Raw genomic sequence first — 15854 nt, forward strand, 5'->3', positions numbered from 1 at the left:
TACAAGGTGTAAAATTGAGTAAGACTCAAAGCCCGACCACGGCAGAAGATAGAAAGAGAATGAAAGTCATTCCCTATGCCTCAGTCATAGGTTCTATAAAATATGCCATGCTATGTACCAGACCAGTTGTGTGCCTTGCTATATGTTTGGCAAGGAGGTAAGGTAGTTGAGAGAGTCCTAGATAAGGGGGTATCCGGACAGCCGGACTATATACTTTGGTCGGACTGTTGGACTATGAAGATACAAGATTGAAGACTTTGTCCCGTGTCTAGATGGGACTCTCCTTGGCGTGGAAGGCAAGCTTGGCGATTTGGATGTAGATCTCCTTCTCTGTAACCGACTCTGTGTAACCCCAGCACTCTCCGGTGTCTATATAAACCGGAGGGTTTAGTCCCTAGGACACAACAACAACAATCATACCATAGGCTAGCTTCTAGGGTTTAGCCTCTCTGATCTCGTGGTAGATCAACTCTTGTAATACTCATATCATCAAGATCAATCAAGCAGGAAGTAGGGTATTACCTCCATCGAGAGGGCCTGAACCTGGGTAAACATCGTGTCCCCAGCCTCCTGTTACCATTAGCCTTAGACGCACAGTTAGGGACCCCCTACCCGAGATCCGCCGGTTTTGACACCGACATTGGTGCTTTCATTGAGAGTTACTCTGTGTCGTCGTTGTGAGGCTCGATGGCTTCTCCAACCTTCAACAACTCCGTTCAGGTGAGACTTTTCTCCCCGGACAGATTTCTGTGTTTGGCGGCTTCGCGCTGCGGGCCAACTCGCTTGGCCATCTAGAGTAGATCGACAGCTACGCCCCTAGCCGCCAGGTCAGGTTTGGGAACCTAAACTATATTGCCGACATCCACGGAGACTTGATCTTCGACGGATTCGAGCCCATGTTAGGAGCAACGAACGATCGCCACGCGCATGACTTAGATCTGCCGTCGGACAGTATTCGACATATCGCCCCTGCCATGGCTCTGGACTTTGATCCAGAGAAGATCGTGCCATCCAAGGACGGGTGGATGGACCCCGCCATGGAGACCGCACAGCTATCGGCGTTGAAGCCGAACACAGACTCCGCTTCTAAGGAAATCTGTGTCTCCGGACCCCCGGACTTGTTTTCGGTCGTAGGTCCCGGACCGCGCGCATCCATGCCCATCGAGTCCGATTGGGCTCCAATAATGGAATTCACCGCCGCGGATATCTTTCAGCACTTCCCCTTCGGCGATGTGCTAAATTCATTAAAATCTCTCTCTTTATCAGGAGACTCTTGGCCGGACTATACCCGGCCCGTGTGGGACATGGATGACGAAGAAAATCGTGACCCACCTACCACCCACTTTGTATCCACTGTCGATGACCTAACAGACATGCTTGACTTTGACTCCGACAACATCGACGGTATGGACGTTGATGCAGGGGACGATCTGGAACCGCCGCCCACGGGGCGCTGGACAGCCACTTCATCATATGACGTCTATATGGTGGACACGCCTAAAGAAGACAATGGTGACAAAAAGGACACAACGGAGGATAAACTCCCCGGACACAAGCAAAAACGACGGCGCAGGCGCCGCTCTAAGTCCAGTCACAGTAAAAATAGCGATAACAACACAAAATAGGATGACACTCCGGTTGACTCCGAAGGCAACAATAACCATAGGGACCCAGCGATGGAGCAGGATAAGCCAGGTCACGCCGAACACAGCCCGGAGCATACGCCCGATCACAGCGATCCAGAGGGCCGAACTCATCACACTGCGTCCAAAGAGGAGGACAATCCGGTTGCCGATGCATTCATCATCCCGGAAAAACGTTTGGAACAAGATAACCTCCGTAGAAAGCTCCTGGCCACGGCGAGGAGCCTGAAGAAGCAGAAGCAAAGTCTTAAAACCACCGCTCAACCGAAGATGGAACAAGGTGCTGGACACCAAAGGAAAATGTGGGGACGATCGCCACACAAAGAGCTACCCAAAGCGCAAACTGCTACCCGAATTCGACGACGAAGCCGAAGCACCCATTCCGCCAAAAAACAATACAGCCACTAGGCCAGACCAACCACCTCATGGCCGCGATAGAGTAGCCATTGATACCGCACACGATTTACGAGAGCTCCTGGACAAAAAGGCCAGTGTGGCCAGATCCATCTACGGGTCCAGAGGACATGCTCCGACGCAGGATAATGGTCACCACAACGATCATACTGATCGAATACCAGTCCAGAATCAACACCGGGAGCAACATCAGCCGACAACATGCCGCGACACGTACAGATACAGAGGGGATGTGCACCCCCTGTGCTTCACCGATGAGGTGCTGGATCATGAATTTCCACAGGGATTCAAACCCGTGAGTATAGAGCCATATGATGGAACGACGGACCCTGGGGTCTAGATTGAAGATTTTATCCTTCACATACACATGGCTCGTGGGGATGACCTCCGTGCCATCAAATACCTTCCCCTCAAGTTAAAAGGACCAGCTCGGCACTGGCTGAAAAGCCTCCCCGAAAACTCAATTGGAAGTTGGGAGGAACTTGAGGATGCTTTCAGAGCCAACTTTCAAGGAACCTATGTCCGACCTCTGGATGCAGACAATTTAAGTCACATAATACAGCAGCCCGGAGAGTCAGCCCGCAAGCTCTGGAACCCATTCCTCACTAAAAAGAATCAAATTGTTGACTGTCCGGATGCCGAAGCCTTAGCGGCCTTCAAACACATTATCCGAGACGAGTGGCTTGCCAGACACCTCGGCCAAGAAAAGCCAAGGACGATGGCAGCCTTAACAAGCCTTATGACCCGATTTTGTGCGGGCGAAGATAGCTGGTTGGCCCGTAGAGGCACCAGTGACCCGAGCACATTCGAAATTCGAGATGGCAACGGGAAGCCACGGCGCACTAAGCACAAACGTCGAAATGACGATAGTCCAGACGACACGGCGGTCAACGCCGGATTCTGGGGCTCTCAACCCGGTCAAGGAAAGAAGCCATTCAGAGGTAGCAAAGAGGGACCATCCGGCCTGAATAAAGTCCTGGATAGATTGTGCCAAATCCATGGCACTCCCAAAAAACCTGCAAATCATACCCACAGAGAATGTTGGGTCTTCAGCAGGCTGGCAAATTAAACACCGAACACAAGGGAAGGGACACACCAAGCGAAGACGAGGATGAGACTCGCCAGCCGAACACGGGGGGCCAGAAAAAATTCCCACCAGAAGTCAAAACGGTAAACATGGTACACGCAACTCACATAGAGTTCGTCGCCCCCAAATTCAATCCCTGGGTGGCCTGCCCGATCACTTTTGATCACAGGGACTACCCGGCCAGTATTCGTCATGGAGGATTGGCTGCCTTGGTGCTCGACCCAATAATTGATGGATACCATCTCACTCGAGTCCTAATGGACGGCGGTAGTGGTCTTAATCTGATATATCAAGACACCGTCCGCAAGATGGGGATAGACCCATCCAGAATAAGCCAAAATAGCGCCACCTTCAATGGAGTGATTCCAGGCTTTGTGGCCCACTGCTGGGGCTCCCTCGTATTAGATGTGACATTCGGTTCTCCCGACAACTTTAGAAGCGAGGAACTACTCTTCAACATCGCTCCCTTCAGCAGCGATTATCATGCATTACTCAGAAGAACGGACTTCGCTTGCTTTAACGCAATACCAAACTATGTCTGCCTCAAACTTAAGATGCCCGGTCCACGTGGCGTCATAACGGTTAGTGGAAACACAGAGTAGTATGTGGCAGCTCCTGCTGCCAGACTCTAGGCGGCCTCTCCGACCAAAACGCATGATCGGTCGTTCAGACCACGGACACGGCTAGACGAGTCCAGTGCACCACCATCAACAACAGCCCGGATAAACCCTGGCTGGGTGCTATACATATATCCCCATAAATGGTACTAGGGGCTGTCAACATATAACAAAGCCCACAACTCGGGTTGCCTCATTAATAGGCAAATATCTCGTATCTCGAACATCCATCGAGAATAACTAACTTTTGGCACGTTTACTCTCTTTTTTTTCATGAGTTTTCATTTTTACAGACATTTTTCGTGCGACACCCTTCCAGGATACGGCACAAAGGAGACAAAGGCGCAGACGTGCAGCAGGGCCCCGCTCAAACGTTTCTCTTTAGATTAAGCCCCTATGTAAACCTTCTTTACTTTGTTTTGTTGCTTGATATCCCATGGGTATTTCATACACCCATAAGGGACACTAGCGTTATAGGCTTTTCGCCACGACAGATCAAGGCACATACCTGTAATTACAGGGTCAAGGGCGTTATTCAGCCTAGTATATGTTATAAAGTCCGAATACCTTAGGGAGTATTCGGCGTCGCGAGTTTGGCCTTATATGCATCGGCTCCGAATCATGTCTTTGGTCAAATGTTGTGTTAGCATGGCTCCTGGGTTTGCTGCCTTATGTTCCATTCTATCGGCTAAGGCGGCCAAAGGAGAACTACTGCGATTGTGCCCTGGTTATTCCGGATGAGCACCTTAGTATAGAAAGCCGAAAACTCACTGTCATGATACAGCGAGAGACTGGTCAACCACTCGAGGACTCATCGGAATCTATAGGATTCCTCCGCATTAATGAAGGACCGGTTTCCCAGTCAAGTACACGCACCGTATCCGGATGCATGCGGAAGTACCAGGGGCTACATAGTAGCCCCACCTTTCAAACTCCTATGGCTAAGTGAAAGTGTTACAGCTATATAGTCTGGTTGCCTGGTTTGATGTGCGATCACCTCCTTAATTGACCAAGACGTTGGATCAAGTGTGTTTATGCATATTTTCTCGAACACCCCCGCATTATATGCATGGGGGCTGAAGCCAACGACTGCTAACTTTCACGTTGTATGCATACATAAACAGCCACACATGAGACATTATAATACTTTCAGGCAAAAGTACAAAAAAACAGCCTCTATAATCAAAACACATAATTGTTTACAATTAATAGACTTGTCACTCGAACATGACATTCTTCGAGCACTGAGCCTCTATTCTACAGGCACCTTCTATGACCTACTCAAAATAGTGCTCGGCTGGGTCTTGGCTTCCCGCCGGACCCCGGGTTGCAATGCTGGTGGCCTCCATATCCGCCCAATATGTCTTCACACGGGCAAGAGCCATCCGCGCACCCTCTATGCAGGCCGACCTCTTCATGGCATCGATTCGCGATCTGGCACCAAACAATTGTTGCACCAAACCAAAGTAGTTGTCCGGCTTCGATCCCCTCGGCCATAGATGGTCTATTACAGACCTCATTGCAATGCCGGACAGCCTATGGAGCTCGGCTATAGCGGCCATCTTCTCACTCAATGGCAATGAGCGCATTGGAGCGCTAAATTGCGACCAGAATAGCCTCTCCATTTTGTTATCTTTATGGTCCTTGAATAACTTGGTCGCATCAGCCGCACTCTTCGCCAAGTCCGCATACTCATCTACAGCGCTCCATAGCTTATCCAATGGAGCATACTTTGGATCTAAAAACTTCATCCGCAGCAAATAAGGATTTCCAGCCGCGATTTCTCCGGCTTGTCGAAGTTCCTCCGGCGCGTCTCTGATTTCAGAGCGCATCTCCTTAGCCGAATCCAGCGCCTTCTTCAGGTCAGCCGCCTTTACCCGATTCTCCTTCTCGAGAAGCTCATATCGGCCGGCGGCGTCCCTCAGCTCCATAGCTATCTCGGCCACCTTTTCTTCACTTTGAAGACGAGCGGCTTGTTCGGCTTTCAAGTCTTCAGCTCCCTTTAAAGTAGCCGCATTGCTAACCCGGGCTTGTTCCTTGGCTAGGGCAAGATCCGCCCTCAGGGCCTCAACGGCAGCAGCTCCGCCTGCAGCCACATCACATCATATTAATATTACAACCTTCTTACAATTTCCTAAAGCAAATGTGGATATAAGAGCGCATACTCTGCGACTCCTTGAAACGCTTGTTTACAAGCGTGACATCGGCCTCCACCACGTCAATATGCCGCCTCAATTCGGCGCATTCAGCGGTTTGGTCTATCGCCAGACCCTTAGCAACCTGCACATCAATACAAGTGTGATGATTACCTGGGAGTGTGATCCTTCGTTTGCTGCCATGGGCTGGCATCCACAGTCTCAGGGGCTACTATCTATACGGAGCGCATGTATCACGTGCGGTGCAACCAAAAACTGCGTATTTCGTGGCTTACCTCAAATCCTTTGAGCAAGCTCCTAAAAAGCTTCATTTAACCCTCTTGTGGCGGAGGAAATCTTCTACAACACCGTACACATTAGTGTACGGTGATCCTCCGAGAGAGCAGTTGACCCCAGGAGGCCCGTCAGTATGTTCGGCTGGACACCGGACTCTCCCGACCCCTTTTCATTGTCCACCACAGGAGCCGAACGCGCTGGGCTCGGGGCGGCCAAAGTGTTAGCTTCCGGCCCCATTGGATCTGGACTCCTTCGTGATGATACCTCAAGGTCGCTTGCCCCACGGGGCGGAGAGGTAGGTGGGGTTTCACTCTCCATCATCTCCGGAAGAAGATCCCCCGAGGACGAACCCAGTTGAGACGAACTGCTAGCCGGACTACAAAAAATAGATCATGGTTATTACTCTCAGAGGAAAAAGCAATAAGCTTCTTGTTTCTTAAACTTACAGCTCGGTGGAGGGCTGGCCTGTTAGCGGGAACTATGTGGTAAGAACGCCCTTCGGGGTAGGGCCCTTTGGTGAAGTTTTCTTCCCTTGTTTAGGCGCCTCCGTTTCCAAGTCTTCGGAGGCAGCCCTCTTCTTCCCGCGGGTGGAGGAAACCTCAGATTCACCTCCCCGATTCTCCTCCTCCATGGAGACATTAATTCCCCCATTTCGGATACACAATGTATGAGGCTCACTCTTGGCTTCTCCGCTCTTCCCTTTGCCTTTCTCTAATGGCACTTGTCTTAGCGCCCGCTCAAGCATCCTGGCTATTACCGGACCGGGCGGGCCTTCGGGAAGCGGGGCCGGGCACCTGATCCTCTCCACCTTACTAAGCCAATCCTGGTCGCGGACAGTATTCAGAACAATGCTATGACAAATATATGCGAAGTGTTCGGTTATAGGGTTACTTACTTGGGTATCTGGGCAATTGCAGCTCAGGCCCACATCCTCGGTGGTGTCCGGACACTTTATTCGTGGTCCGAAGAACAGCTTATACATTCCTTCAAGCGTCATGCTGAAGAAGTGCTGAATGGTTCGCGGACCTTATGGATTGAACTCCCACATCCGGAGAGGTCGGCATTTACATGGCAGGGCCCGCCGAACTAGCATTACCTGGATTATTTTGACAAGACTAATGTCCCTCTAAGTCCCGAATGCGGCTCTGCAACGTTGGTACATCATTTGCAGGCCCCTAGTCCAGTCCCACATTGGCACACGACGCTAGTTGAGGCGGAGGGCCTGAGCGGAAGGCGGGGGCGGCTGCCCACTTTGAGCCTTGGGGAGCTGTGACATAGAACCACCTCTGTTGCCATAGATCAGATACCTCCAGGAAGGAGCCTTCGGGCCATGGGGCATCGGTGTTCCTGCTTATTGCAGCACCCCCGCACTTTGCGTGTCGCCCCTCAATCATCTTTGGCTTCACATTGAAGGTCTTGAGCCATAGGCCGAAGTGGGGGTGATGTGGAGGAAGGCTTCGCACACGATGATAAACGACGAGATGTGGAAGATGGAATCCGGAGCTAGATCGTGGAAATCTAGCCCGTAATAGAACATGAGCCCCCTCACAAAGGGATCAAGAGTAAGGCCCAAGCCCCGGAGGAAGTGGGAGACAAATACGACGCTCTCGTTGGCTCGGGAGTAGGGATAACCTGTTTGGGGGCGGGAAGCATGTGCTTGACATCGGCGGTCAAATACCCGGCCTCCCTAAGCTTCGCAATATCCTCCTTTGTGACAGAGGAAGCCATCCACTGGCCTTGATGGTCGGATCCGGACATGATCGAAGATCCGAGGCGCTTAAGCTTGAGCTTTGGGTGTTGGAACTCAAGGTGCGAGAAGGCTCAAGTGTGGAGATAGAGGGATAGGCCTCGACCCCTCTATAAAAGGGGAAGAATATCAAGCGTCCCCAGCGTAACCGTTTGAGACTTTCCTAAAAACACGGAGTCATGCCAACAGGCACGGTTGGATCCCATGATAAGAGGGACACGATCTCTGCTTTGACAAGACGTGCCAAGGAAACCACCTCGCGATATGTATGGAAGCAGGTTGTAGAAAACGGTTCAAATAATGACCGGGTCGTGGCGTGATGCCACGCTACAAAGAGTTGTCAGCAGATTAGATTTGTGGTCTATTATTCTCTCTACGGTGGTGTATGGAATTTATCTTGCAGAGCCGGACACGGTCCTTGTGTTCGGAATTTATCTTGGAGTATTCGGAGATGGAACCCGCCTCACAATGCCGAAGACAATCTATGCGCCGGACTCGTCATCATTGAAACCTGGTTCAGGGGCTACTGAGGGAGTCCTGGATAAGGGGTATCTGGACAGCTGGACTATATACTTTGGCCGGACTGTTGGACTATGAAGATACAAGATTGAAAACTTCGTCCCGTGTCCGGATGGGACTCTCCTTGGCGTGGAAGGCAAGCTTGGCGATTCGAATGTAGATCTCCTTCTCTGTAACTGACTCTATGTAACCCTAGCCCTCTCCGGTGTCTATATAAACCGGAGGGTTTAGTCCATAGGACACAACAACAACAATCATACCATAGGCTAGCTTCTAGGGTGTAGCCTCTCTGATCTCGTGGTAGATCAACTCTTGTAATACTCATATCATCAAGATCAATCAAGCAGGAAGTAGGGTATTACCTCCATCGAGAGGGCCTGAACCTGGGTAAACATCGTGTCCCCAGCCTCCTGTTACCATTAACCTTAGACGCACAGTTCGGGACCCCCTACCCGAGATTCGTCGGTTTTGACACCGACAATAGTGATCCAGGAGTGGATCATTGTATAGCGTTCAGAGTTATCCTTAGTTACCTAAGAGGACTAAGGAAATATTTCTTGGTAATGGAAGTGATAAAGAGTTCTTCATAAAGAGTTACGTCGATGCAAGCTTTTACACCAATACAGATGACTCTGAGTCTCAATCTGGATACATATTGTAAGTGGGAGCTATTAGCTAGAGTAACTCCATGTAGAGAATTGTAAACATAGAATATTTGCAAAATACATACGGCTCTAAATGTGACAGACACGTTGACTAAACTTCTCTCACGAGCAAAACATGATCACACCTTAGTACTCTTTGGGTGTTAATCACATAGCAATGTGAACTAGATTATTGACTCTAGTAAACCCTTTGGTCGTTGGTCACATGGCGATGTGAACTATGGGTGTTAATCACATACAAATGTGAACTATTGGTGTGAAATCACATGGCGACGTGAACTAGATTATTGACTCTAGTGCAAGTGGGAGACTGAAGGAAATATGCCCTACAGGCAATAATGAAGTTATTATTTATTTCCTTACATCATGATAAATGTTTATTATTCATGCTAATATTGTATTAACTAGAAACTTAGCACATGTGTGAATACATAGACAAAACATAGTGTCCCTAGTATGCCTCTACTTGACTAGCTCGCTAATCAAAGATGGTTATGTTTCCTAATCATAGACATGTGTTGTCATTTGATGAACGGGATCACATCATTAGGAGAATGATATGATGGAAAAGACCCATTCGTTAGCTTAGCATTATGAATGTTACTGTTTCATTGCTACTGCTTTCTTCATGTCTTACACATGTTCCTCAGACTATGAGATTATGCAACTCCTAAATACCGGAGGAACACCTTGTGTGCTATCAAACGTCACAATGTAAATGGGTGATTATAAAGATGCTCTACAGGTGTCTCCAAAGGTGTTTGTTGGGTTGGCATAGATCGAGATTAGGATTTGTCACTCCGTGTATCAGAGAGGTATCTCTAGGCCCTCTCAGTAATGCTCATCACTATAAGCCTTGCAAACAATGTGACTAATGAGTTAGTTGTGGGATGAAGCATTACGGAGAAAGTAAAGAGACTTGCCAGTAACGATATTGAACTAGGTATGATGATACCGACTATCGAATCTCGGGCAAGTAACATACCGATGACAAAGGGAACAACGTATGTTGTTATGCGATTTGACTTATAAAGACCTTCGTAGAATATGTAGGAGCCAGTATGAGCATCTAGGTTCCGCTATCGGTTATTGATCGGAGATGTGTCTTGATCATGTCTACATAGTTCTCGAACCCGTAGGGTCCGCACGCTTAAATGTTTGATGACGATTTGTATTATGAGTTAAATGTTATGATGACCGAAGTTTGTTCGGAGTCCTGGATGAGGGACATGACGAAGAGTCTCAAAATAGTCGAGACATAAAGATTGATATATTGGAAGGCTATATTCGGACATCGGAAAGGTTCCGAGTGATTCGGGTATTTGTCAGAGTACCGGGGAGTTATGGGAATTCACCGGGAGAAGTAATGGGCCTTATTGGGTAATACGGGAAAGGAGGAGGCAGGCCAAGGGGAGGTGGCGCCCCCCTCCCATGGGTCCGAACTGGACTAGGGGAAGGGGACGGCGCCCCCCTTGCCCTTTCCTACTCCTTCTCTCTTTCCCTCTTTCCTTCTCTCCTACTCCGAGAAGGAAAGGGATTCCTACTAGGACTTGGAAGTCCTAGTAGGACTCCATACTCTTGGCGCATCCCTAGGGGATCGGTCTCTCTCCCTCCCTCCTTTATATACGTGGGCAGGGGGCACCCCAAAGACACACCAAGTTTTTCCTTAGCCGTGTGCGGTGCCCCCCTCCACAATTACACACCTCAATCATATCGTCGTAGTGCTTAGGTGAAGCCCTGCGCCGGTAACATCATCATCACCATCTCCACGCCATCGTGCTGATGGAACACACCCTCATCCTCAACTAGATCAAGAGCATGAGAAACGTCATCGAGCTAAACGTGTGCTGAATGCGGAGGTGTCGTACGTTCGGTACTTGGATCGATTGGATCGCGAAGATGTTCGACTACATCAACCGCGCTACCTAAATGCTTCCGCTTTCGGTCTGCGAGGGTAGGTGGACACACTCTCAAGTCTCGTTGCTATGCATCTCCTAGATAGATCTTGCATGATCATAGATTTTTTTTTTGAACTTACCACGTTCCCAACAGTGGTATCAGAGCCAAGTCTATGCGTAGATGTTTTATGCATGAGTAGAACACAAAGAGTTGTGGGTGATAATAGTCATACTTCTTACCACCAACGTCTTACTTTGATTCGGCGGTATTATTGGATGAAGCGGCCCGGACCGACATTACATGACCAGGTTCATGAGACTGGTTCTACTGACGGGTTTTTGCACATAGGTGGCTAGCGGGTGTCTGTTTCTCCAACTTTAGTTGAATCGAGTCTAACTACAGCCGGTCCTTTTTGAAGGTTAAAATAGCACACTTGATGAAAAATCGTTGTGGTTTTGATGCGTAGGTAAGAACGGTTCTTGCTAGAAGCCCGTAGCAGCCACGTAAAACTTGCAACAACAAAGTAGAGGACGTCTAACTTGTTTTTGCAGGGCTTGTCGTGATGTGATATGGTCAAGATATTATGTGATATAAATTGTTGTATGAGATGATCATGTTTTGTAACAGAGTTATCGGCAACTGGCAGGAGCCATATGGTTGTTGCTTTATTGTATGCAATGTAACCGCCATGTAATTGTTTTACTTTATCACTAAGCGGTAGTGATAGTCGTAGAAGCAATAGTTGGCGACACGACAGCGATGCTACGATGGAGATCAAAGTGTCGCGCCGGCGACGATGGAGATCATGACAATGCTTCGGTGATGGAGATCATAAGCTCAAGATGATGATGGCCATATCATGTCACATATTTTGATTGCATGTGATGTTTATCTTTTATGTATCTTATTTTGCTTAGTATGGTGGTAGCATTATAAGATGATCCCTTACTAAATTTCAAGGTATAAGTGTTCTCCCTAAGTATGCACCATTGCTACAGTTCATCGTGTTGAGACACCACGTGATGATCGGGTATGATAAGCTCTACGTTCACATACAACGGGTGCAAGCCAGTTTTGCACACGCAGAATACTCGGGTTAAACTTGATGAGCCTAGCATATACAGATATGGCCTCGGAACACTAAGACCGAAAGGTCGAACGTCAATCATATAGTAGATATGATCAACATAGTGATGTTCACCATTGAAAACTACTCCATCTCATGTGATGATAAGACATGGTTTAGTTGATTTGGATCACGTGATCATTTAGATGACTAGAGGGATGTCTATCTAAGTGGGAGTTCTTAAGTTATATGATTAATTGAACTTTAATTTATCATGAACTTAGTCCTGATAGTATTTTGCAAATTATGTTGTAGACCAATAGCTCACGTTATAGCTTCCTATGTTTTTATATGTTCCTACAGAAAACTAAGTTGAAAGATAATAGTAACAATGATGCGGATTGGGTCCGTAATCTGAGGTTTATCCTCAGTGCTGCATAGAAGAATCATGTCCTTGATGCACCTCTAGGTGACAGACCTATTGCAGGAGAAGATGCAGACGTTATGAATGTTTGGCTAGCTCAATATGATGACTACTTGATAGTTTAGTGCACCATGCTTTACGGCTTAGAATCGGGACTTCAAAAACATTTTGAAAGTAACGGAGCATATGAGATGTTCCAAGAGCTGAAATTTGTATTTTAGACTCATGCCCGTGTCAAGAGGTATAAGACCTCTTACAAGTACTTTGCCTAAAAATGGAGGAGAATTGCTCAACTAGTGAGCATGTGCTCAAAATGTGTGGATACTACAATCGCTTGATTCAAGTGGGAGTTAATCTTCCAGGTAAGAGAGTGATTGGCAAAGGATGAACTATAATATGCAAGGGATGACGAAAATGATTCCTGAGCTCTTCGTGATGCTTAAATCAACGAAGGTAGAAATCAAGAAAGAGCATCAACTATTGATGATTGACAAGACCACTAGTTTCAAGAAAAGGGCAAAGGGAAAGAAAGGTAACTTCAAGTAGAATGGCAAGCAAGTTGTCACTCCCGTGAAGAAGCCCAAATCTAGACCAAAGCCTGAAACTAAGTGCTTCTACTGCAAAGGAAATGGTCACTAGAAGCGGAAATGCCCAGAATATTTGGTGGATAAGAAGGATGGCAAAGTGAACAAAGGTATAGTTGATATACAGGTTATTGATGTGTACCTTACTAGTGTTCATAGTAGCCCCTGGGTATTTGACACTTGTTCATTTGCTAAGATTAGTAACTCGAAATAGGAGTTACAGTATAAACAAAGACTAGTTGAGGGTGAAGTGACGATGTGTGTTGGAAGTGGTTCCAAGATTGATATGATCATCATCGCACACTCCCTATACTTTCGAGATTAGTGTTGAACCTAAATAAATGTTATTTGGTGTTTGCGTTGAGCATAAATATGAGTAGATCATGTCTATTGCGATTTGATTATTCATCTAAGACAGAGAATAATTGTTATTCTATTTACATGAATAAAACCTTCTATGGTCATACATCCAATGTTGATGGTTTATTGAATCTTTATAACAGTTCACCATACTTCATCACATAACAGTTCACCATATGTGCATGCTACAGGAATCACAAACTTTAACACAAGTATTTCTACCAATCCACAATTACTCACTAGCATGACTCTAATATCACCAACTTTATATCTCAAAACAAATGCAAGGATTCAAACTTCTCATCTAATCAATGCTCTTATACGAAAGTTTTAGTTATATCCCTCTTGTATGCCCATCATAAAAGGACTAAATTCATAACCTAAGAAAATTACCATGTTGTTTAGAGACTCTCAAAATAATATAAGTGAAGCATGAGAGTTCAACAATTTCTATAAAAAAAAGCCACCGCCGTGCTCTAAAAGGATATAAGTGAAGCACTAGAGCAAATTGCCTATTTCAAAAGATATAAGTGAAGCACAAAGAGTATTCTAATAAATCATGATTCATGCGTGTCCCTCTCAAAAGGTGTCTACAACAAGGATGATTTGGCAAACTAAAAAAAATCAAAGACTCATATCATACAAGAGGCTCCAAGCAAAACACATATCATGTGGTGAATACAAATATAGCCTCAAGTAAATTTACTGATGGATTGAAGATGAAAGAGGGGATGCCATCCGGGGCATCCCCAAGCTTAGATGCTTGGTTGTCCTTTAATATTAACTTGGGGTGCCTTGGGCATCCCAAGCTTAGGCTCTTGCCACGCCTTATTCCATAGTCCATCAAATCTCTACCCAAAAGTTGAAAACTCCACAACAGAAAACTCATGAGATCTATTAGTATAAGAAATAAATCAACACTTTTTGGTACTATTGTGAACTCATTCTTTATTTATATTTGTGTAATATCTCTTGTATTCCAACTTTTTCATCGTTCATACCCCTGACACTACCCATAGATTCATTAAAATAAGCAAACAACATATAGAAAACAGAATATGTCAAAAATAGAACAGTCTGTAGCAATCTGTAAACTTCGTATACTTATATAACTCCCAAAATTCTGAAAATTACGAAAACCTGGGTAATTTGTATATAAATCTTGTGTAAAAAATTCAGATGAAAATAGAGCTTCTGTGATTTTTGAAAATTATTTTACTAGGCGCAAAAGTTTCTATTTTTTAGCAAGATCAAATCAACTATCACCGTTAGCCATCCCAAAGGTCTTACTTGGCTCAAACACTAATTGAAATACCAAAACACAATTATTACAGAAGTATTAATGTGTATTTATTGAAAAAATAGAACCAAAATTAAAAAAACATAAAAACAAAATTGGGTTGCCTCCCAACAAGCACTATTGTTTAACGCCCCTAGCTAGGCATAAAACATAGATCTAGGTATTGTGATCTTTGGTATGTAATCCATAAGTAGCCCTCATAATAGATTCATATGGCAACTTAATTTTCTTTCTTGGAAAGTGTTACATGCCCTTCCTTAACGGAAATTGAAATCTAATGTTTCCTTCTTTCATACCAGTTATTGCACCAATCGTTCTAAGGAAAGGTATACCAAGAATAATAGGACATGTAGGATTGCAATTTATATCAAGCACAATGAAATCTACGGGCACATAATTCCTATTTGCAACAATACGAACATCCTTAATTCTTCTCATAGGTTTATTAATAGTGGAATCCGCAAGATGCAAATTTAAAGAACAATCATCAAATTCACGGAAACCTAGCACATCACACACTACTAGAAAAAGGCCTATTAGTCGCGCACCTATTTAGGCTATTAATGGCGCACTATAGGTGCGCCACTAGTAACAAATATTAATGGCGCACCTCTGGTGCGCCATTAGTATTGCAGGTAACAGTGGCGCACCTTGTAGTGCGCCATTACTATTGCTACAGGTGCGCCACTGGTAACTTTTTTTTTGAATTTTTTTGATTCTTTTATGAATTTTGAAGGCGGGAAAATAGTAGTGGTGCACCATCTAACCCCCACCGTGCTCCATTGCTATTATTGAATTTTGAATTTGGATCAGGATCGCGATTTTTTTCCCTTTTTCTCGTTTTTTTGCTTGTTTTTTTGCAGGATATTTTTTCAAATTTTGGTCTCGTTTTTGGATCTTGTACGTTCTTTTGCCGGAGAGGAGTTCGCCGGAGAGGAGGGCCGAGGAGAGACCGTGAGGAGGAGAGGAGGGAGGAGGAGGAGGTCACCGCAGAGGAGCTCGCCTGCATCGTCGGAGAGGAGGAGGAGGAGGTTACCGGAGAGGAGCTCGCCTACATCGCTGGAGAGGAGTTCACCGGAGAGGAGGGAGGAGAAACC

The sequence above is a fragment of the Triticum dicoccoides genome, chromosome 2B, assembly GCF_002162155.2.
Source record: "Triticum dicoccoides isolate Atlit2015 ecotype Zavitan chromosome 2B, WEW_v2.0, whole genome shotgun sequence".
Classification (NCBI taxonomy): Eukaryota; Viridiplantae; Streptophyta; class Magnoliopsida; order Poales; family Poaceae; genus Triticum; species Triticum dicoccoides.